General features: G+C 47.4%; 1 pseudogene; it reads left to right on the top strand.

Moving 5' to 3' along the window:
- The first annotated feature begins 9615 nt into the window (after window positions 1–9615).
- On the top strand, window positions 9616–11624 carry LOC116666874 (annotated as a pseudogene).
- Window positions 11625–23342: the final 11718 nt, after the last annotated feature.

Raw genomic sequence — 23342 nt, 5'->3', positions numbered from 1 at the left:
CCCACACCTGCAGATTAACCAACTGCAGATCAAAAGTATTAAAAAAAACAGTCCAAAAGTTCCAAAACTCAAAGCCTGAAACGGCCCCAGCTAGTGACCGCTCTAATCGTTAGATCAGAACATCTCCGCTATGATAGTTTATCAGAGGGGAGGTGAGGGGGGTCCCTCCGCTGGCTTTCCTGGTAATTGATGAGCTCACGTGACGTCAAGTCCCAAGTGACTGCTTACCCCCCCTCCCCCGGCAGGGAAGGCGCTGCCATGTCCTGCTGCTCATGGTTGGGTGTGGCTCCAGGACCTCGCTCCTAGGCTCCAGATCCCCTATCCGTTAACCCACTGATGTCACTGTCGCCGACTCTGGGCTCTTTCTTCAGTCTAGAGGCCTGGCAGATACAGGGCTCGCAGGGCCTCCAGGTGCAGCCTGAGCCAGGAGGGGCCCTGCAGATGAGCCCTTCAACAAAAATGCAAACCCCGACCCTTTTCCGAAGCCTAACCCCGGGCCTCCCTTCTCCTCCGATGTCCTCCCAACCAACGCACCCCCACCATGCTCTCCACCACCCACGGGGTCTTCCCCCCTGGAAGAGGCTACGCTGCCCATCTCTCCTGGGGTCCCTTTACACAGGCATCTTTCTACTACACGTGACGTGTGGCCATCAGCCAGGCCAGGACGCTTACAGGAGAATGGGGGACCGCAGGTCCCTCCGAGGCCTAAGACGCTGAGTTGGTTAATTTGCTGACAGTGCCAGACACTTCCCTGGGCCAGAGGACTGCAATAAAGCGACTGGGTCCCTGCTTTCAGGGTCTCACACCCCCAGAGCACCCCCTGCGAACCTGGAAATCTTAAAACGGACAGAGTTTAAAGAGACCTCCAGACTGAGTGGCCCCACATTCCTCTTTTAAAAATCAGCTTATACTCACTGCCCTGGAAGCAAAGCAATTCAGACGTGGGCACCAAAGTGCTCCCACCAGCCCTCCCCCCACCTCCGTCCTCAGCATCAGCAAAGAAATTCTAACTCTGCTCTCCCATCTGATGCTCTAAGTTCTTCTGCTAAAAAATCTTCACCTTTTAAAGGTAAACATATAATTCTTACAAGATATAAAAATCGAAAGAAAAAGAAGAGAAATCTTCATCTTCTTCGTTTCATCTTTTCCAGAAAAGGAGGAGGTCAAAGTTCAGTTTTAAACCCGCGAAAGCTCACAGTGGATAGCAAGGCACCCGAGTGACAGTTGTCACCGGGCTGCCTCCCTGGAGGCCGGGTCTCTTCCCCCTCCTCCACCCCTACCAGCCCACCAGCAAGGGAGGCACCTCTGGAGGAGTGTCTGTGGATGGAATGACAAAGAGAACAGGAAGAAGATAGGAGTGCCTCCTGAAAGGTTCCCAGGGCCCGCCCTCGCTACCCCCCCCCGCATCTCCCGACATCCCCTCCCTGCTCTACGGTTTGGGAAAGGGCTGTGAGTTAGGATGCCGGGCCAGGAGGATGGATTTAGAAAGCTTCACAGAGCCAGACACACAGCAGCCACCAGACATCACCCCGATTTAACTGCCCTAAAATTAGCAGTCGGAGCGAAGCAGTTACTGCACGATTGCGTCAGAGCGCTTCTGACTGGCTGACTGCCAGTTTTAGACAAATTGTCCTGCTTTGCTGGAGCAGGACACAGTATTCTGGAACCCAGCCAGCGAGGCATTTCAGGGACTGTTCGGTTCTAGTGTTGCCATGAATGTTTCATCATTCGGCGACAGGTGAGGGTGTCTGGCTGCATCTGCAAAGGGGCTTCTTTTCTTTGTTGTCAGCACTGTTCTTTGGGTGAGGAAAGTACAGGTGGGTGAATCCTTTTAAATATTTAAATGCCTGAAATGTATTTAGGGATTCACATCCAACGGACTTAAACAAAGATTATGCAAATCCAGCAAAGGATCCATGCAAAACAAAAACTGTTCCTCTTCTGCTTCCTTTAATCCTGGCAAAGACTCCAGAGCTCAAGAAATGTCCTCTGCAGGGTCACAGCAGAGCCCTCTCACCTCCCAGCCAAGGAGAGAACCTGGTTCCATCCACACAACTGCCACCTGACCGCAAAGTACGATATTTTTCAGAGGATGCACTGGCTGACAGAACAGGGCATTTTTTTTTTAGACTAGAACCATAGCTCATGAGCCCACCCCGAAGCCACCACCCCCATGCCTGGGGGAACGGTGGTGGGATAATGGGCTCTCTCCTCTGCAGCCACCTCCCTTACCAGCCCCCTCCCTGCCTCTCCTCTCCTAAACCCCGTTATGATTTATTGAGACCAAAGGGACCTCACAAGGATGCGAGGGCCCCACGGTGGAGCAAAGAGCCGGGTTTAAACTCTAAGAACTAAGATTCGGAAAACCACGTGTTCTTGCTTTCGCTCTTAGCTTTTGCATCCGTACCAGGGGATAATCCCACCAGCCTTGCAAGGTTCTGGTTCAGCAGGTGCGAGGACATAAATGAAAGTTCAAACACAATAACTGCTTTTAAGTCTCCCTGGAGGAATCTCTCTCCCCAGTCCTTTCGTCTGTCCCTCAGTCAAACACGTTAGCCTCCCTCCCTCTCTCCTCTCAGCATTTAAGACTTTTTAGAGGGAGGGTATAGCTCAAGTGGTAGAGCGCCTGCCTAGCATGCACGAGGTCCTGGGTTCAATCCCCAGCACCTCCTCTGAAATTAATTAATTAATTCATTAAACCTCCCTCTGCTTTAAAAAAAAAACAAAAAACTTTTGAACAGGAAAACAGATCCATTAGTCCAGGCAAATGGTTTACAACGTCTCTCAAATAAACAAAACTGTTGGTAAATAAGGTGATATGACTAGTATTTAGGTTCATCTCTCAGCCTTGCCCATAGCTCCAGTAAGAGTATACACCTTAACACATTACTTTATCAAGAGAGTGATTTTCCCCTCAATTTATGTATTGTGGGCAATCAGTGCTATGGCAGGATGTTCAGATAGGAGACTTCTGCCTGTAAAATTAAAACTGTGCTTTCGGAGCACTTACTGTATTTAAGGCATAAATCAAATTCTTACATACTCTGCAATCCTCAGATTAAAAGCACTAACTTCACTAAAGGTATGCCACCAACTTCTGATGGGTTTTTACAAATCATTATTTCCTGTAGAAATGATCCTGACTGATGGACTGAGCGATATAAGAAAAGGCCACACAGATAACGGTGCACCACCTAGAAATCATTTCTTTTCGGGTACCTTGATTAAGAAGTCCGAGCAGGCTTGTAAGGGAATTGCGGCTTCATCTGAACCCAGTAAGGCTGTGCAGGTGTCAGCTGGGGTCAGACTCTGAAACCTGGGAAAGGCGTAGAGCACACCCTCCCACCCCCGGGGGCCCACCCTCCCCAAACCACACCCCTCTGAGCGGGGCCATCCAGGGTGTGACAGACCAGATGGAACTCCGCTGGGACCCAGAAACTACTTCTCCATCGTTACCTGTTTGATATCAGCGTTCAATTACGGGTCATTTCAAGTGACCCAGAAGAGCTATAAAATGAGGTACAGAAGGCTGTTTAGGTAGATCATTTACAATGGAAATAATCAGAACGTTAAGGTAACACTTAGTTCAACCAAAGCCAAGAGACACGGTTTTCTCATGTTTAAACCCCGGGCTCTCAAGCCTTCCTTTATCAAACACCAGTTTGCGGAAAACCTGTTATCTGGCCAAAAAAACCACAGAAGCATAGGGAACACAGCAATAAACCAGAAATGCCCTTGGGCCTACAGTGCTTAAAGTCCATCAAGGCAAGATAGGAGATAAACATAAAAATTAGCAGATAATATGATGGCAGGCAGTGCTAAGTGCTGTAGATTAAAACCGCTCAGCATCTGGGGGAGGGTGGGTGGAGAGGGTGCTGGGGCTGGCCCACCACCCCCTCCCATCATCCCTGCACCTCCCGCGAGCTCACCAGAGAGGCTGGGACCCTAGCCTCCCTTGCACCAGACGACCATGTGCTGCAGTTCCAGCCAACAGCACGCAGGGTGAACTGCACTATTAACCTGCACGTTCATAGTTGGTCTTATCTTACTCTTTGGAAGTTTCTAGATGAGCAAATGATTAGTTACATCCTTCTATCCTGATAATGGGTCTGCGGTATGCTGGGTATTGACAGTACGATGCTTCTTAAACAGCTGAGTTCAACAAGAAACGTGGCAAGGAGGATGGTACCCTCCCAAAAAATGGAACCTCAAACCAAGCAACCCATAAGCAATTGGAAGAAAACTGGCCAAAGCACAAACTGTCCTCAGGGAAAAGGACAGATTCAGTAACTAGAGGGCCCCTGAAGGTTAGGGTCTGTCTTAAGCTTCCCTCACAAGACCCTACAGGCCCCCCAGAAATTGTTTCCAAAGAGCCATGAACTCGGACCAGGGAGGGTCGGGCGGGAAGCGGTGGTCTCCTAACCCGGGCCATACATTTGCAAAAGTAACAAGCAAGCCTTTGAGGTGCCAAAGAAAATACTCTAACTTTTACTTATGTTTATTATCACCTTTCTTAAAATTTAGTTATGTTGTATTGTCCATCTCAGCGTGGTAAAGTTATATGCATATGCTAAATCGCACATATACACACGTGTACCAACACAGACAGACACAAGTGTGTATGTGCACAGGTGGGCATTAAACACAGGTGATTCTATGCAGATGGAATGCATGTTGGAAAAAGTTTAGAGACCCTATGACAAAGAAACAATTGTTCTCTGGATTAAGGCATTAAACCCTCCGAACAACAGCATTTGTCCTGCATGAGGAATAAAAAAAAGTGTGTAATTCCCAAAATTCCTTACTAGATACTTCAATACAAACAGGCCTGTATCCCACATCTACTCCTCCTGTTCAACAGGGACACGACGATTATCAAAACATGCCTTGATGACAGTGAAAGCAATCACTATGCAGACCACACCAGCTCCGGGGCCCCAAGCACTGCAGTTAGAGATTTTTTTTAGTGTCTACACAACAATGCGTCTCAGCATACCTAATTTTGCATTCACCCAAGAGTTCTTACTTTCCACAGTAACAGTTTTTAACATTGGCTCTTTACCTAGATTTTTTTTTTTAACTTCAGAGTAATTGAATACACAACTAAATAAATAGCCTACTTTGGACTAATCTGATTTTTTAAACAGCTCAATTAACTGGGAGCTGCTTCTGGCAGATTTCGCAACTATGCACAAGTGAAAAACATAAGTAATCGAACTGGTGGCACTCAGCACCCCCCTGATGGCTGAATGCTTATTTGTGAAACAGGAAGAAAAGAGTACTCACTAATCAAAACACTGGAAAATTGGGGAAAGATGATTGTTCTCCTCCCCACCATCTGAAAATAATTCAAACTAAGACAACACCAAACTGCAAAGTAAGTTTAAGACTGGAAAAAAAAAAAAAAAGTCCAACCACCTTCTCTTCTTTTCCACCATCTTTTTAGTGCCTAAGGCCTCCAGAGGCCACAGGGTGGCCCTAGCTTCTCAGTCACTCACTGAACACATACTTCTTAATCTCCAACCCTGCTGAACATGCTTCTCGTTACTAGGGACAGGCTAAAAATGAATTCAGTTCTTAGGCTGATTTGGTCAGTGGAACCAGCAAAGAAGATCTGACGCATTCTTTCAGGACATCTGCGTGGAAAAGGCAGACAGACAGGGGCTAAGAAATTAAGTGCATTTTCGTACTGCACTGGAACCAACAAGAGTGTGACTCCTTGTAAACCTCAAAGGAAGCTTCTCAGAACTCCACTGGTGGTTCAGCTAGTCTAACAATTTTGTCAGCAATGTAGGTGAGACATTTAAAAAGAAGTCTGATCTGGTGTGCAGGCAGCATTTCTTCGGGAGGGCAGGCAAAGGTGCTAGCATCAAACTCCCAAAAGCACCAGGGGAAGAAGCAGCTAAAATAAAGAACAAAGTACAAGAGATGGTAGGTCTGGCAGCAACATCAGGGCAGGAAGGGAATGACAGCATGCTGTTCAGGACCCAGGGGTTCGACTGAATAGGAAACTAACTCGCTGAGTCTGAGAAGAAAAACAAACTTGGACTCTATCCGTGCCAGCAAGACATGCGAGTTAAAGGAAGGGCACCCCCTCCTTGAGGGAAGGGCCTCTACTCTACACAGGTCAAGGTGAGCTGGGAAGACTTCGGCTCTGGGCCCCACCTGGACAGGTATTGTTCAGTGAGTAGTTGAAACATCTCTCCAGAAAGGCTAGTTCTGCAGCTGAACAAGGTGGCAGAATTCAAATAAATCGGTTAGAATTAGATCGCAGTTCTACAGGTAAAAAGCTCCTTCGAGTAGGCAGAAACATCAGAAAGGTGGAACTCTTCACCCCTTCTGAGATCACTGCACAGTACATAAAGGGATCCAAGCATGAGGGAAGGATGAGTTGAGCTGGTCAGGGATTTCCAAACCCTGGTCCTTAGTGATGTTTTCACTGGTCCATGCAAAAGGAAAGAGGGTCTGTGTACAGGTGGGTATACGTGCCTTTGGGGGTAATTTTAACACATGCCCCCTCCGGATAGGAAGAACTTTCCTTAAGTCTGTCTGATAGCATGCATATGTTTCCCTATTTTTTGTTTTTTTGGTGTATTACTGTAACTCGATGAAAGGCATTACTAGTAGACAGTAATTGCTGTTGTTAATTTTCAATATACTTAGGTAACAGCCTCAAACAGTGACCAATGTGACCATCCCTAAAATTTTGATTTTGTTTCTGATTTTTAACTCTACAGGTGGATAAAAACCAACAGTATAGGAACAACCTGAAGGGATAACCACTGGACCTTTGTGGTTCAGGGACGCTATGACAACCAGACTCAACTTACTGCATTCCCTTCTTTCCCATCACCCAAGTTGGCTATACAATGTTGCACAGGGGTAAAAAATGTATATATGAATTGGGTTACACTAAATATGAAATCTTCCCAAGAAATGGAACCTCTAATGGGGGTAAGATCTGTCTCCCTTGGACCACTCTTTGGAACCAAAGTTTACGCATCAAGTTCAGAAAGGATCAAAATAAGTCATCTCTGAAGTAATGAAGCATTTCAACTCCTGTCACACTGTGAGCCTTCCTTTAAAAGGGGTCACAGCTAAATGTGACTGGAACAGCAAAGCTACTTCTGAATCACTGACTTCAAGGGAAAACAGGGAAGCTAAAACTCTCATGAATGTTCAGATACAAACTTAGGCCAAAGAGAAAAGGACACACCATTGTGAAAAAAATATAAACTACCCCAATCAGTCATTTTCTTTACTCTAATGCATTTATTTTTAAACATTAAAGAAACCTAAAACTTTGGCACTGAAAGGGATCATGAAAAAACTTTTCCAAACTCGTCTGTGACAGGGAATAGAGGCAGAAAACTCGAGGTTCCTGTCCTCCCACCCAGTGGTCTTTCTAGCCCAACAAAGGAACTAGGTACAGTAATAGACGTAGAAACTCTAGAACACGGTTCCCTATATTCTTTTGGACCATACTTCATATTTCATTAAAGTTCAAAACTGAAAAAAAAAAAAACAAAAAACTTTGCTTTTCAGTTAACAATAACAGTCTACATTTTCTTCCAATTCAGCATGTCTTTGAAGGGATTTGTAATCCTAAACCATCGCCGTAAGTACATCACAAGTTCAAAGACTCAATGCCTTCCTCAATCTCAAAAAAAAAAAAAAAACAACCCAAACCTTTACATCTACCAATTATGACTGGGAGGGTAGGGGGCTGTATCAACAGAAAAACAGAGTCCTTTGCAAAGTTTGCAGTAAATGCAACCCCTTTAAACTGGTTTTGATGACCAAATACTTTTAAACCAGTTTCAATTACCAAACAACTGCCCTTTCAGGGTAGCTCACAATTACCTCCTCACTTAGAGGAATAGATAGATTTTCAAAATGAATAACTCAATACCCCCTTTGCCTCAGGTAGAGTCCCCAAGGTGGACAGGTGTTTACCAAGCTCAGGTATCAGGGAAACCTTCTAAATGCCAGTCCAAACTCCAGACAAACAAAATAAAATAAAACTTGCAAACCCTATTACACTTTAACTACAAAAAGCATCACAAAAGTCAAGTCATGATGCTGACAATTCCCCCACTGCATTCCTTGAAATTAAAGCTCTTTGAGAAAGGCTCATATTTAAAAACATCTAAAGCATTTGATGAAAAATATACACTTAAACCACCTCGGGAAAATCTGCAGTCCATGCTCTAAAGCCATAAGCTCCACCTCCAGTACCTGGAATTTCTCTCTTGCTTTATTTTCCAGACTAAATGCTTACATTGCTTCTTATCCAAGTTCATTTCACTCCATCTATAGGTAGCATGAGGGTACTGATAAAAGCTGTTTCTAGTTTCATTTCCTACCTCCCAGATGTTTGCAAGAGAGGTGTGTTCCCTCTACACTTTTAGCTATTTGTGAATACGCTCTAATTTAGAACAAATAAATTTAACATACCTTATTTTAAGCTGGGCAAGACACACAATAAATGACAGCTGTAAAGAAGAACTGCGAGATATTTCTCCAGCTTATAAATAAGTTTGCCTACCTAGGCAAGATCTGGACAGGCTGCCATGGTCTTGCTTTAGAGAAAAAGTACTGAAAACACATCATTGAGACCTGGGGCTGCTGCTGCTGAAATAGCCATCCAGAAAGACTACACTTGCTTATGAATAATACTCTTTTATACTTCTCTGAATCAAGCAGTGAAGTTCTAAATGAAGCAGAAAACATCATAAGTAGAAATGTCATAAGAAGAGAATTACAACTCTTACTGTAGAACTTTGAATTTCTCAAGTCAAAACACAAGAACAGCCTTAAATTTGTGACTAAAAACAATAAACCACGTTGTCTCTTGAAATTCATCTTTAGGAATGCCAGAAATCACAGGCTACCTCTTGATATCTGCATAAATACTGTTTTTAGAGGGAAGGTAATATATTTTAAAGAAGCAACAGTTTGGGAGGTTTTTTCCCCCTCCCATTACTAATTGTGAAACTGGAAAGATTACAACCTGGATTGCAGACAGGCAACTTCCAAGAGCGCAGTTTACTAAATGCCTGTCATAAGAAAGCCATCTAGTGTTAACATTTAGAAATGAAAACTGCAGACAAAAGAGGCAAAGAAAAGAAAAAATCTAAGTGACTATTTTGAACTTACTGAGCAAACCTATGAGAATCACCAAGATTCTTTGTTTGGTGGGGGAGGGGGGCCGGCGTCCATTCTCATCAAAAACCAGGTCTAAATCTAAACAAAATCTAAAATGTCTACGACTGTATTTTTTACCAAAATCGGGTTTCGGTGACCACAGTTCCGTGACCAACGCACTTGATTTTTCCAGGACTCACGCTGGAGTCATCCTGGGCTGAATTAATTTAACTGAAGCAGGTTAATGATGACAAATATCTCCCAGAGGGGTCATGCCAACTTGTTTTCTCTTCCTGGGAAGCATCGGGCCTCGCTCGCTGATGAGCCGAGATTGATTCTCTGGGTTTGCGGCATGGTGGAAAATTAATCTGTAGGTGCTCGTGGGGATACTCCCAGGACCTGGCCAAACTAGCTTCAATAATCGGGGGGGGGGGGCGGGGGGGCGAGCAGGACCGGGAGCAGAGGACCATGCAGGCAAGGACGCCGGGGGAGCTGGGTGAGCTGGGGGAGCCGGCGGGCTCCGAGGACGGGCGCTCGCCGGCTGCTCGGGACCCTACAAAGAGGGGCGGCGCGCCGGCCAGGGCTCGCGATCGGGGCACACGCCTTCCCGGGGAATAAACCCCGCAGCAAGTTCAGCAAGTGACCCCGCCCGGCGCGCCGGGGAAGCGCGTCGGGCAACCTTTTATCTCTTCTCCCCGGTTAGTCACAGAGGAGTTGCTGCGCGCCCAGAGAGGTCCTCATTAGTGCTCGTGTCAACCAGACGGGAATAACCTTCCAGCCGATCGATAACTTTGAGAGAACGAGCGGAGCGGCGGCGGCTCCTCTTCCACCCTGGGCTCCGGAACGCGGGCGCATCTGCCGGCCGGACTCCCGCCCCGCGCCCCCGCCCCGCCGCCAGCTCCCCAGGCGCCCCCGAAGGGCCGCCCTTCACCTCCGGGCGGTCCTCGCCCAGGCCGTCCTCGGACACGACCGGAGGCTCCCGAGCGCACCCCGCCTCGCCTCCCGTCGCTCGCCACGACACGCACCTCGGAGACGCAGTCCGCCGGGACCTGCTACAGCCCGCGAGCCCGCGGCGGCGCAAACCGGGGCCGCCGCCTCGCTGCCCGCCGCTGCCCGGGGCTGCCCATCGGCCCCGACCCTGCCCGCGCCGGGCTCCGGCGGGAGGCGGCCGGGACCCGCCGGCTGCGGCTGGAGCGGTCGGCCTGCGCGCGGGCGGGCGGCCGGGGCGGGGGCGCGGCGCTGCTCCTGCTCCTCCTCCTCCTCCTCCTCCCGCGTCCTCCTCCTGCGTCCTCCTCCCGCTCCGCCGACTCCTCCCGGGCTCCGGGACTGCCGCGCCGGCTCCCGACGCCGCCGCCCGCCCGCCCGGCGGCACCGCCCCCCGCCCGCTCCGCCGCCTCCCATTGGCCACCGCCTGCAGGCCCCCTCGGCCCCGCCCCGCGATTGGGCGCGGGCGCCGCCCGTCCCGCCGCCCCGCGGGGCTCCGGGCGCAGCCGGTGCGCGGTTCCCAGGCCCCGCGGCGCGCTGGAGCGGCGCGTCCCGGAGGGGCTCGGCTCTCTCCCTGCAGAGGGGGCTGCGGGGTGCGCGGCGCCGGCGACCTCAGGGAGTTGCAGCCTACCTGGGCCCGCAGTCCCGGGAAAGCTGTCGCCGTCCTCCTCGGGACTCGTTTTCGCCCCTCTGGCACCAATAAGTTAAAAACCCCGAATCTGTTGCAGTGATGTCGTAATCTGCGTCTTACTGTGTTACCAGCGACAGTTGCCGAAAATTCTTACTGAGCAAGACATGATCTTTTTTTTAATTCCTAAAATTTGAAAAATGTGATTCTTAACTGGGGAAATACATGTGTCGCGGGGGCCGCATGTGGCGCCAACCAAACCTGGCGCCGTTGGCCCCGCAGACTGAACACAACACAGAAGCGACGTACCATCTGCTCTGCCCCTGCTGCTTCGGCCTTACCGGTGCTGGTCCTCTCTAAAGGTCACTGTACTGAGGAAGTCCTGAACTTCCTTTGGTAGTTGACGATAACGCTGAAGGCTGCAAGACCACCAAAGGGCTGTTTTGCTTCTTAAGAAACTTAAGGCCTGAAATAATATCAAGATGGTCTGTGCCTCTGAGCGAATGAGACGGGCACCGGGGAAGTGAGAAACCGCGGTGGTGTATGCACAGCAGGGAGCCCTGCATCCTCTAGAACGACGACGACCTTATCCAGGCCTTAAGGAACATCCCCTTGGCCCCTAATTCTCCTTTCCCTTTAAAAAGAATTACTCTGCTCAATGTGCGCAAACTGAACATTTTGAAACTTGCTCCTAGTCGGGCGGGGGTGGGGGTGTTTTATATTTGCTTTCTGCAAGTAAAGATGCTCTGTATGGCTCTTGGAGGAAAACTGCCTCCTTCAAGGGTAGCACTACAACCTTCCCATGCACAAGATGCTCAACACAGACCTTGGCAGCATCTTAAAAAAATCCAGAGCACCAAGCTAGAGGAGTCATCGCAGGGTCCTGAAGAAGAATCCACTGGGGGGGAAAAAAACCTTAGAATCCTGCTGAATCTCACTAAACCCACGTGCAAAAACCAGGAGCCTGGGCACCTCCAGTCTTCCACAAACTCCTGGTAGATAGGGGAGGAGCCACGGTAGAAGCCAGATCAGAGGAAGAGGGTTTCCAGGCAAAAAGCCTGTGATAGGGAAGAAAGGAAAGAAGGCTGTTGGCATCTTAATGCAGAAGTAGCCGGGGGGCAAGGGGGGGGGCGGGGAGGCTGCCGCTACCTAGAAACCAGCCACAGGAAAGCCCGCGGGGGGGGGGGGGGAGGGAACCCTATAGAAGAGAAGGAACCAGCTGCATAAACTTAGATGTGTTTATCCCATGAAGGTCAAATCATTTTGGACAGCTCATTTTGAATAAAGACCTGATCAAAGAGGCAGTAAGGAAAAAAAAATACGACACACTCCCCCGAGCCTGGCTCCGCGCCGCCCCCTGGCGCAGCCGCGTCCCCGCCCGTCCTCCACTCTCCGGGGTGGGGACAAACACGCCCGCCGGCGCTCGGTCCCCGCGCGGCCGGAGCCTGAGTGTCGTTGCCGGCGGACGGCAAAGCTGCCCGGCGCTGCGCAGGGACTTGCCCCAAGGGGCCGCAGGATCCCCGCCCCGCTGTGTTCACTGCAAGACGGCGCGAGAGACGAGCCCTAAGGGGTGTTGGCCCTCGAGGGCGCCCTGGGTCGCCCCGGCGGTGCCCCTGCCCCCAGGCGCTGGGATGGGAGGATGCAGACAGCAACGCTGAGGAGGTCAGGAGGGGCCAGCCCGCAGGAACGCTGGGGAAAACAAACCTTTCGGAGTCCCGAAGGAGGCTGGGCGAGGCCAGAAGTCCAGGCGCCCCCGGGCCCGCCCACCCCGCCTCCAGGCAGCCCGCCACCCAAGGGACAAAAGCTTTTGGATCTTTATCTTAACGAGAAAATGACCTTTTATGTATCTACCTTTTCAACTTTCCTAAGAGATGTTGATCGCCCAGGTGGAAGCTTTACCTGAAACTATTCATGTTAATTGCCTGACACTTGAATTGGTTGCTGAAAGATGAAATGCTCTCACGTGACTTTATTGAGCTATACTGGAGTTGACGCTGCCCAAAGGGTTCAGTGAGAGTCACAACCTCCTAGCAGGAACAGACTGGCTTAGGCAGACTCTAACTTACCTTCCAGCCCCACCGTTGGATCTCGAGAGCGGGTTTTACCGTGAGAGAGCTGCTCCGGCTGTGCTTCCTGACACTGGATTCACAGTTTTCAGTTCCTTCTTTCCTGGAGGCAGAATTCTTCCTGGAGAGATAATGTTGCCTGTATTTCCCTATCACAAACACTCCCTAGAACATAACCCTGTGAAAAGTGAGAGGCGGTCCCTCCCATGCTATCTGTGATCTAATCCGTGCAAACCTTGGACAGTCTTTTACATCTCTTGGTATAATATGGGTATACAGTAAAAGACGCTGGAGAGCAATACTATGACACGGCAAAACTCCTAAGTTCTCCTGGTTTTGGTGGGCTTCCCAAAGGTCACCTCATTAACAGCACTTACCAAGATGGTCGTCTATTCACTCAACAAACATGTATGGTGACCCTGTGAAGGTGCTCAGTGCTGGGGATTTAAAAATGGATGGGACATAGGCCCTGTTCCTCATCATCTCACCATCTCACGTGTGCCCACCCCCATCCATGGCAGATGCTGGACTACAGGTATGACAAAATCCCACAGGAGTGGCCGGGGAGGGACACTTCCTGTGGAAGCTGAGGGAGGACGGACTTCCCTTCCAAGTACGCAATCATCACAGTGCTTCTCACACTTCACATAATTGCACATTTCATTGTCTTTCCCACTATTCTATAAGGACCGCGAGGAAAAGAATCACGTCTCCCTCAGCGTTTGGACTCCTAAGGCAAGTGACTACTTGAGTCCATGGGTTGTCACCAAGGTGACTGCTGCTGCTGTCAGGTAGAGGAGGAAGCTCTGATGTGTCCCTTAATGTCCATAACGACCTAATAAGGAAGTCTGGCCAGACCCTCTCAGGGACGATGTTGGCCACAGTGACCTCTCTCTCCACCTTACCATCCCTCTTCTTGGGTTTTGCAACTAAAATTGGAAAAGCCGAAGCCCTCTGGCCACTACCGAAGTTGGGAGCAGATTTTAAATGCTGGTCATTGACAGTGCGGAGGAAACGGTGGCGTCCGCTTATGACAGTCCTTGAGAGTTTCCGTCATCCCCAGAACCACAGGTCACAGGCGGCCTTCCCTCATTAGAAAGTTTCGGGCCTCAGCAAACATGACTGAGGCCCTCCACCTTGCCTGGCCCATGCTGGAAGGTGGTTTTTCCAGCTCAGGGCCAGACCTACAAGGTATCTGCCTTCTGGCAAGCTGTGAGGTCTTCAGGAGACCAAGTTCAGGAACGATCTGGGACCTACTTCACATCTTCTGCAAATCCTATTAGATGTAGTGCGTGTGTCCCTCCTCGCTGGTCTTTCCGGCAGCCCTCTGGGTCCTTGCCTTTTCAGGGAAGGTGAACTTAGGGCAGACACTTTAGAACTGCAGTGCCTGTTAAGAGTTCATCATTTGAGCCTTAGACTATCTTATTGGAAAAAAAAAAAATCTTTTTTTCTATTAAAGCTATATATTTCCCTGAAGTTTTAAAGGAGGATATCAACTCTGAAGTGTGACAATGTATTTGCCTGAAACCTAGGGTGAACTCTCTTGCATTTGAATCTCCTCACCTTCACCTTCCCTCAGGTCAAAACTTCCTTGTTCTCGAAGCATCACTTTCTGGCTCTCAAGCCTTTTTTTCCTCCTGTGAATTTCACCATGCTCCAGGAGTTCCTAACGAAACAGACTCAAGGGAGTCATGCTCCTTAAAATTCTGAATCGGCACATGAACTCCCTCTGAAATAACTCCAGCACCCATCTTACCTATCTTTCTCTGAAAGGTGTAAGGATGCGCAGAGTTCAAAGACATACCAGCTGTCTGCCCCGTTCCAAGATTCTGAGCTTGCTCGCTGACCTTGGCTGGCATTTGCAACTATTTACCTCTGAACTGAACAGAACAGGAGTTTTATTTCCTTGACACAGTACAGAAAGATTCAGCTGATATGCACAGCCTGTAATAAACCTGAATGGCTAAGCCAAAAGGGTTTAGACTCCCACCCTCATCTCCTCTTTCCCTTTTCTACAATCAACTCTCTCATTTCAAGGATTTCTTTTGCCATATGAATATTCATAATTTGCAACAACTGTGTGTTGATTGCATGCTAGTTCAGAGCTCTGTGTTAGACTCTGAGGACCCAAAGGGCTGTACACCAGAGCCTGTGAATTTCATGACCAGGAACAGAACTTAGGAACGGGTGCTTGAGGACCACCAATGATTGGTGTCCCCAGGGAGAGTAGGAGAGTCAGCTGTCTGCAGGCAATGCTTGGGCCAAGCTGGGAAGGTTTCGCCAAGGGTATCAGACTGGCCGGGCAAGTAAGAGAGAAGGGAGCATAATGTAAGAGTTATTTAATATTGTGCTAAATGCTACATGATCTCCATAGGAGCCAAGAAGAAACCCAACTAATAATTTTTTAAAAAAACTCTCAATTCTGCAAGTATAATGGAGGCCTATTGTGTTCTGCCCTGCAGGATACAGAGAAAGATTATTACATAGAAATAAGACCATCCTTAAAGAAGGACTAGAGACCTGAGCTGGGATTTTTACACAGGAAATAATGCAGCTAACAGTGCAGAGGCAAGAGATGAGCAATGTAACGTTGTACGCACACTCACCGTGGACAGCTGGAAAGGCAGCACTGGACAGAGTGATCAAAGACCAGTGATCAATGTCCTTCCCATGTTGGGCTTCTCTGTAAGGTTCCCAATCCAGTGTATCTCCAAGAATCTTCCAAGAGAGATGGCTTATTTCTTTTATGATGATCCAGACTTGGCCATACTTGTTCTCATGTCTACCCCCTACCTTCTCTAAGCCAGACCCACAGCTTAATGACAGGCACAGAGTTTACTACCCATAAAACTGTCTTCTGCTTTTGCCCTCGGCTCGGTAGCCCCAACAGCAGATCTATAGGAGCTCTCACACTGTGATGTCAGACAACCCTGCCTCTGAATCTGGTTTGCAAACTTCTTAGATACAGGAGTATAGACAAGTCATATCTCAAAGTTCCTTGTTCCTTATCTGGAAAACAGGAGCCTTCAGACCTCAGAAGGTTGCCGTGATGATTCCATATGATTTGGGGTCTGAAGTGCTGAGCACTGTGGCTCACACTCAGTGAGGGCAGAAAACACAGCAGATCACCAGTGTTTACCATTTCCTCTTCCCATGCAGGGTGGGCCCTGGGATTTTACTTCCAGTCCCTCACATAGGACCTCGCATGCGGTAGGGGCCTGACACATACCTGATGAATGAATGAAGGGACGGATGGGTGGATTACACTGAGACGAAGTCCTGTGTTTTTGTTTTTTTTTTTTTTTTCAATTTTCTACCATAGGAGGTTTAAAGTTTATATCTTAATCCTCTAAATTTTATTCGTAGTTGGACTTACAGTATTCTTTAAGCAGTGTTTTTGGTTCTACTTTTAAGAAATAACGAAGTAATGATCAGAATGATAACATTAAGTTGCACTGATCTAAAAACAGCTGCTGTTCTCCACCACTAGGTGGCGTCTATCAATAATAATGCCAAGAAGCAGGGAGCCTACTCTGCTGGTAATAATTCTAAAATTAACACAGAAAAGACGCGCGCACACACACACACACACACACACACATATTTACCTTTTAAATATGATTTCTTTGTAACGTTAGTTATGGATTTAGAGCTGCCTACAGTTTGGCAAATCTCATTTTAAGTCTCCTGTAACCACATTTTTAGTTATTAAACTGGAAGCAGCCTCAGTGTGAAGACATTTCATAGTACCTGCTGACTGCTCTCCAGATCCTTGTGTCCTGTTGATAGGACAACTTACCCCCAGGTTACAAAGTTAGAGAAAGTTAGGGGGAGGGTGTAGCTCAGTGGTAGAGTGCGTGCCTAGCATGCACAAGATCCTGGGTTCAATCCCCAGGACCTCCACTAAAAATAAATAAATTAAAACCTAACTACAACCCCCCACCCCCAAAACGTTAGAAAAAGTTGAAAGCCTAGGGAAAAAATAAAAAGGCAGACAGACCCTTCATCATCCCTTCATCCCTTCATTCATTCGACAACTTGGGGTCAGGTTCCTAGGGACCGTCAGTCTTGTACAAGGCACTGAGGTTACCTTGGTAAATAAGACTGACCTTAAGGACGTGCCTGCTGTCCCATAAAGGAAGACCATCAGACACATCTCAACACACCTAAAGCCGAATCCATCAGTTTTCCCCAAAGGCAGGCTCCTCTTGCTACCCTTATTAGCACCTGTGTCACAGTGGTGTCACTCTGCTAACAGTAGACACCGTAGGGTCTCCTTGGGTCCCACCCTTTCTCTGCCTTCCATGATCCAACATGGAAGTATTCTGGTTTCCCCCAAAGGTCTCTCACACCAGCCTCCTCTGCCCTTCCAGTGTCACCACCCCCTCTGAGGTGCTTTTCGCCTCAAGTGTAGACAACTCTCCTCAATGAGTTCTTTGCTTTCTGCCCCTCAACTTTCCCAATCGCCAGATACACACTAATTTTAGTACATAGATTTCCAGCTCAAAATCCTCTGGATAATGTCCAAATCCCCTCCCCTTACTAACATGTAGACCTTCCACAATCTGGCTCCGACATGAGCTTCCTGGACCTCCTGGCAATATTTTCTCCTCCTTGGAACACTCACTTCCCTTTGCCCCATGTGTCTCCTCCTCCTCTGACCTCTCTGCCCCTCCTCACTCTCTCTGAGGCTCGTGGTGTTCTCTTCTGCTGCCTTCTCCCTCTTCTCCACCATATGATAGGCCACAGGATTACTGCCTACTCTTCCCTCTCCCTAGGAAACCTCATCCTTCCAGTGTCTACAATGACCATCCTTCTGCAGTTCACCCCAAACCTCAGCTCCCAGGCAATATTTACTCGTACACCTCAAAGATAGCTCACACTCAGCATGCGCCAATGCACAATATATCCAAAAATGAGACCATCACATGGCCTCCCAGATGCCTTCTTTTCCTGTGATCTCTAGTTCAGTAATGCCATCACCACACGTTTGTTTCTTATGTCAGAAACCTCCTACTCTGCTGGGGAATGTAGTTCAGTGCAGCCACTATGGAAAACAATATGGAGATTTCTCAAAAGACTAAAAGTAGACTCACCGTATGATCCAGCAATGCCACTCCTGGGCAGATATCTGGAGGGAACCCTAATGTGAAAGGATACGTGCTCCCCAACGTTCACAGCAGCACTACTTACAACAGCCAAGACATGGAAGCAGCCTAAATGTCCATCAACAGATGGCTGGATAAAGAAGCTGTGGCATATTTACACAATGAAATACTACTCTGCCATAAAAAAGAATAAAGTAATGCCATTTGCAGCAACATGGATGGACCTAGAGATTATCATTCTAAGTGAAGTAAGTCATAAAGAGAAAGAAAAACACCATATGATATCACTCACATGTGGAATCTTAAAAAAAAAAAAACACTAGAACTCATCTACAACACAGAAACAGACTTGCAGACATAGTAAACAATCCTATGGTTACCGGGGAAAGGGGGTGGAAAGGGATAAATTTGGGAGTTTGAGATTTGCAAATGTTGGCCACTATATAGAAAAATAGATTTTTTTTAAAGTTTCTTCTGTATAGCACAGGGAACTGTATTCACTATTTTGTAATAACCTTCAATGAAAAAGAATATGAAAACAAATATATGTATGTATATGCATGACTGGGACATTGAGCTGTGCATCAGAGATTGACACATTGTAATTGACTGTGCTTCAATTAAAGAAAGAAAGAAAGAAAGAAAGAAAGAAAGAAAGAAACAAACCAACCAACCAACAAACAAACCTCAGGCTTTTCCTAAACTCCTGCTGCCTCACACACCCATCCCGTCAAGGACCAGGGCTTCAGCTCTACGTCTTAAGTCTCGCTTGCATCCATCTGCATCTCGCATCCTTCTGCTCCATCGTATTTTGCCAAGACAACAGCCGTCTCTTCCTGTCTCCTGTATCATTCTTCTCCAACCCGTCTGCCCCCCACAGTCTTTCATCCACACTAGTCAGACCGCTTCCCTCTCCTGCCTCAGAATCTTCAGAGGTGGCCTGTTGCCCACAAGTCTAAAACCTTAACTCCCGAATCTGCCCCCTGGCCTCCCCAGCCTGCCGCCCTGCCCCCTTCCAGGTACCTTTCCATTCACTCCTCACTCTTCGCACGGAGCCTCCAGCAGACTTTTCTCTCGGCCCACAGCTCCCCTCTCTCCCTGCCCTCATCTGCCTAACTCCTATTCATGCTTCAGGTCTCAGAAAGCACTCTTTCAGGAAGACCCCCCTGGACCCTGCACCGGGTCAGGTCACCGCGGTGTCCTCTGGTGGCCTCTTGAGCTGGCCCACCTCACACCTCCCGCTGCATTCTTGGGCGCATGGCCTTTGTCTTCACCACTAGGCTGGAAGCTGTGAAGGCAGGAAATGCCTAGCAGCCTTGACTGCCTCCCTGAAATGCCCTTTCACAGCCTGATCTACATCCAAATTCCTAATAGCTGTTGCCAGAGATCCCAGCCTGGGCTCCAGACGGGCCTCTGCTGGTGCCTGTGCTGAATGGAAGATGCCCCGGGCGGGGGTGGGGGTGATTTGTTGCCTCTGCAGGGGTTTCAACATGCCCACTGGGAACCACTTCATCCTAGGGAAAAGGACACATTGGGCCACTTAGAGAACCTCAGAGTTGGAGGGGAGGCAGGATTCTTGGGACCGAATGATGTCCATCACTCATAACAGTGTATCCCGGAACCTGTCTCCATGGCTGAATTCAAGGGAGAAGGAGGGCTATACTTTAAAATGACCCACTGAAATCCAGGGGGGGGGGGGCGCAGGACACAAGCGAGTTGCACCTGTTTTCTTCTATTAACCGTGTGACCCAACACAATAAAGGTGTCCCTAGATTCAGCCCTGACCTTCAAACAGCACAGGCACCTCGGGAGCTGTGCCCTGCGGGACGTGGCAGGGACTGGGGCAAGGAGGAAGAGGACGGGCAGGCTCAGGGAGGTGGTGGTATTCCTCTGGGTGGCTTTACCTGGAAAAGGAAGCTGCAGCTCTTGCCAGCTGCACTGGTCCAGAAGCCACGCTGCACCTAGCGGGAGGCAGAGTTGAATCAGCCATGTGTACTTGAGACTCAGCCCTGAAGATGCCCAGAAATCCGTGAGTTAGCCGATGCTTTTGTAGCGAGGTGGTATTCTAGCACAGCAGATGGGAGTGAGAACCAAAAAAAGACCAATAATTACTGTAAACGTGGCCCTTTCCATACTTGAAGCCAGTCTAGGGAATCCTTGGCCACGTGCAAATTGTACATGTCACTGGTTTTACAGATATTGTCTCAAACTTTCTGTTATTACTGTAATAGGTCCAACCCCGTCTTGTCTCTCTAACCACATTTGATAAGTGGTGGAGATAAATCTGAGCGACCTGGCCACTTCAAGGGACTTTGAAGAATGCTAGGAGTGTGTGGTATTATTCTGAGACTATAATACAGAAAGAAGCAGTACTCATATGTTTTTGCCCCCTGAGGGTGTAAAACCTGGAAAATGTACAGATATGCCTCAGAGATATTGTGGATCCTGTTCCAGACCATGGCAATAAAGCAAGTATTGCCATAAAGCAAGTCACACACATTTTTTTGTTTCCTAGTTACATTATATAAAAACTACATTTACACTACACTGTGTCTGTGAATTGTGCAATAGCATTATGCCTATAAAAGCAAGGTACAGACCTTAATTAAAGATAACTATCGCCAAAAAATGCTAGCCATCATCTGAGCCTTCAGTGAGTCGTAGTGATAACATCAAAGCCCACTGATCACAGGTCAGCACAACAACCAGAGTAATAAGGAAAAAGTTTGAAAAAGTGCTAAAATCACAAACACACGAAGTAAGTAAATGCTGTTGGGAAAATGGTGCCCATAGACTTGTTTGATGCAGAATTGCCACAAACCTTCAATCTGTAAAAAAAAAAAAAAAAAAAAAAAACAAAACCAAAACCAAAACACCATGATATCGGAAAAGCACTATAGAGGAAAGTGTGATAAAATGAGGTATGTCTGTAAATGGGTTTTTTGTCTCTTGAGTATGTAGGGCCAGAACCCCAATTTCTTCACTGTCTCCTATGTTGAAGACATGGTCGCCCTTCTGTTATATCCATCCCTTCCATGATCCACCCAGCTGTTTCCCAGAGGAAATTAGAGGAGAAGGGTGTGGAGAGTGGGTGTGGAAGGTACATGTGTGAGAGGAAGTATGATAAAGTGATCTGTCCAACTCCATTCTAATAACAAAAAGCCCTTGCTTCAGGGTCACCTGTGAGCCACATCTCTTCTCCATGCAACAGCACAACTCATCAATGAGAGAGTGTGATTGCTTCCTCCCAAAAGGCAACTTGCATGAAATAAAACACAAAGCAACAGTCTCAGACAAGATTTTTTTTTTTATGTTGGTGTGTTGTTCAAGAAGGTTTCTGATGGTCATTACCCACCAAGGACCAGCTCTGGGACCCCCTTCGGGAAGGGAACACTGAAGCCTTGCAAGACCAGCACAAGCATCACACAACATCCCATGGCCTAGATAATTAGTCAAGTGCCCCAAATATGCAGTCTGATCATTTACTACCATTTCTTCCATCGACTATTACTTAGCTGACTCCCTGAGAAAAGCCTGCCCTACAGGAAAAAAAATTATAACTGTCTGTGCCTCTCCATGCGTCTATATACACAGAGCGATACCCTCCAACAAAGAGGCACATGTTAATGTGGAGAACAAACCACATTACATTTCATTCGTTCTTGTTCTGATCCTTTCATCCTTTCAGTGGTTTCCCAGTGGCAGGAAACCACTAGAGGGGACCCATCCAGACAAGATTAGACAACATACAATTACCATCTTTTGTATTCCCACTTGGAAAATTGACTGGTATTCACGGGGAACAATAAAATCAAATTTTCTGCCACTTTGTTCCCAGTTCAGGGTGATAAAAAGCGGATCTGCTGGAGGTGGTGTCACTGGGCACCAGGGGAAGACATCAGAGAGGAAAGTGCATCTGTATCGCTTGTAAACATATAGTTTACGCACTGAACTCCTTCGTTCCAAGCTGTCTGTTTTCCCTCTTTCCTGTAAAGCAGCATCAGTGAGCTCGGTTTCTTACTTGCTATTCGGAGATGAGGGAATCTCTCTCTAGCATTGGCACTGAGCAAGCCTGTGTGTGCTGAGCTCTTACTGTGCGCTGGGTGCCCTCCTGGGAGCAGGCGGTCCATGCTGTAGGTCCTCTCATAGGTGAGATTAGTTCGTGTCTAGTTTGGGGCTGTCAAATACCAAAAGAGTAGTGGGCTCAGGACAAGCATATAAAAAGACTCCAAGATAAACGCCTGTTCACTCTTTTTTTTTTTCCTTTCATCCACCTAACCGTCCATCCATCCAACATTCTTCGCGTGCGAAGCATTGTGGTAGGTACTGTGCTTCCAAAGATAAATTAGCTAGATCTCAGTCACTAGTGGAAGAGAAATTAAGTAGATTAATAATTTTTTTTTTTAATTATGATAGTTTCTAGAAAATTTCCTCCAGCAGTCAGGAAGAGATAGGATGTGAAAGTCAGCCCCAAAGAATGCCAGCTAGGAACCAGGGCGGGAAGAAACCTGTTTTGGATTAAGATGCCTTTCCCACTTCCTTTTTCGCTGTCACTTTTCTCTGATTTTTGCCTAGTCACCTCCTAGTCACTCCTTAACTCTGACAAAGGCAATATTTCCCTGTGTTTTAACTATGCCACTGGCCCCCACTCAAGGTTATAATATACCAAGGTTATTTTTGAACCAAATCCAGTGAAATATTTTCCAGTTTAGAGATAATGCAAAAAGAAATCTTTTCCTTTTTAAGATGAAATCTCCTGAACCTGAATTGGCATTTACTACGAAAGATTTTAAGCTGGTCTTTTCATCTGGAATTGTTGTTTTGCTGAGGTTACACCTTTTTTCTTTGTTTTATCATCCCACCCATTTTTATATGCTGACTGCGAAGGTAAGCAAGAGAAATCAAATTTAATTGACAGACATGAGGAAGCTCAAAGGGATAAGTCTCTGCATACCATGTAAACCCATCTTCGTGGCATGGCCATAATTTGCAATCCTCCTTAAATTCTTAAAAACCTTAGGATCTGTTCAGTGATTTCAATCTGAATGAGTTTTTTTTTTTTAATTTTGTCTTTAGCAAAATACTAATAACCTTAGCATAACTTCTTGCTCTTGAAATTTTCAGGCAGCATTTGTGCTAACAGAGTTATTGAACTTTATAGGGAAATTCGATTTCAGTCTGAGAGAACATAGATTTCATTTTCTGCTGTTGTGGGCAGGTTCTACTGTTGTGGACTTACAGAACTTTAACCTGCTTTTCCATCCTCTTTCAGAACATAGCATTTGGCTAACTCAGACTTTTTGGCTCTTTCTAAAAGAAACAAGACATAAAGCATGAGACTCTATCACTTTTGTAACTGCCGTTAATGAAGTTTATCCCATTTATAAGGAGGAAAATAGATAAGGCTAA

This window comes from Camelus ferus, chromosome 11 (genome assembly GCF_009834535.1).
Source record: "Camelus ferus isolate YT-003-E chromosome 11, BCGSAC_Cfer_1.0, whole genome shotgun sequence".
NCBI classification, from domain to species: domain Eukaryota; kingdom Metazoa; phylum Chordata; class Mammalia; order Artiodactyla; family Camelidae; genus Camelus; species Camelus ferus.
Note: the sequence above shows the minus strand (reverse complement) of the source record. Positions and strands in the feature narration are given on the sequence as shown.